Below are 1,328 nucleotides of genomic sequence, written 5' to 3'. Positions count from 1 at the left end.
TTAAAGGAGGAGATAAGTTGTGTGTGGAGCGTGTAACCAAGGCAAACAGGTCAAAGTTCAACACAAACGAGTACCTTATGTACAATCCAAAGCACCACTTGATCTAGTTCACATGGATCTGATGGGGCCAGTTCAGACAGAGAGTTTGGGAGGTAAAAAGTATGTGTTTGTGCTGGTTGACGACTTCACCAGATTCACATGGGTTAGGTTTCTCCGAGAAAAGTCTGACACGGCGGACAGCTTCAGAATCTGGGCTCTACAACTCATGAATGAACGAGGTTCAATCAAACGAGTCAGGAGTGATCATAGAGGAGAGTTTCAGAACGAGTTCATGAAGTTGTTCTGTGAAAGTCATGGAATAGCTCATCAGTTTGCTGCACCCAGAACTCCACAGCAAAACGGCGTAGTGGAACGGAAGAATCGAACACTTCAGGAGATGGCTCGTGCGATGATCTATGGAAATCAAGTTCCCAAACGTTTTTGGGCAGAAGCAGTCAGCACAGCATGTTACATAATCAATCGGGTGTACATGCGAAAGGGAACATCAAAAACTCCTTATGAATTATGGAAAGGAAAGACGCCTAACGTAAGTTACTTTCATGTCTTTGGATGCAGGTGCTACATCTTGAATGATAAGGATCATCTTGGAAAGTTTGATTCAAGGAGTGATGAAGGAATTTTCCTGGGCTACTCAGGTCATAGCTCAACCTTTCGTGTGTTTAACATGAGGACGAAGGTTCTGGTTGAGTCAGTCAATGTGGTGTTCGATGACTACGCTCAGATGGAATGGGAGAAGCCTCTGATCGGGAGTGATTCTGAAGGTGATGAAGTGGATCGGGTAACACAGACAGCAGAGGCGATGCAACAGCCTTCTGTGTCAACCGAAGAGCCTCAAATCGTGACTCAGGAGAACACCAAGCAAGTTCATCGGAATCATTCAGCCTCAGATATCATCGGTGAGGTGAATGAAGGGAGGAAGACTCGTGGCATTCAACTGGATTTCAAGAAAATGGTTGGGAAGTTCTCTGAGATGGTGCTATACTCCTGCTTTATGTCAGTGATTGAACCAAAAGATCACAGAAAAGCGTTGCAGGATGAGTTTTGGATCATTGCCATGGAACAAGAACTCGAGCAGTTTGTTCGAAATGACGTGTGGGAACTAGTGCCACGACCGATGGACTGCAACATTGTGAGAACCAAGTGGATTTTCAAGAACAAAATTGATGAGAATGGAGCAGTGGTTCGAAACAAAGCTCGTCTAGTGGCTCAGGGATACTCCCAAGTAGAAGGAGTGGGCCCATATTCGCGATGGAAAGGGCAAGGTTGCA

This window comes from Eutrema salsugineum, unplaced genomic scaffold (assembly GCF_000478725.1).
Source record: "Eutrema salsugineum unplaced genomic scaffold, Eutsalg1_0 scaffold_11, whole genome shotgun sequence".
NCBI classification, from domain to species: Eukaryota; Viridiplantae; Streptophyta; class Magnoliopsida; order Brassicales; family Brassicaceae; genus Eutrema; species Eutrema salsugineum.
The sequence above is the reverse complement of the archived record's forward strand: the minus strand, read 5'-3'. Positions refer to the sequence as shown.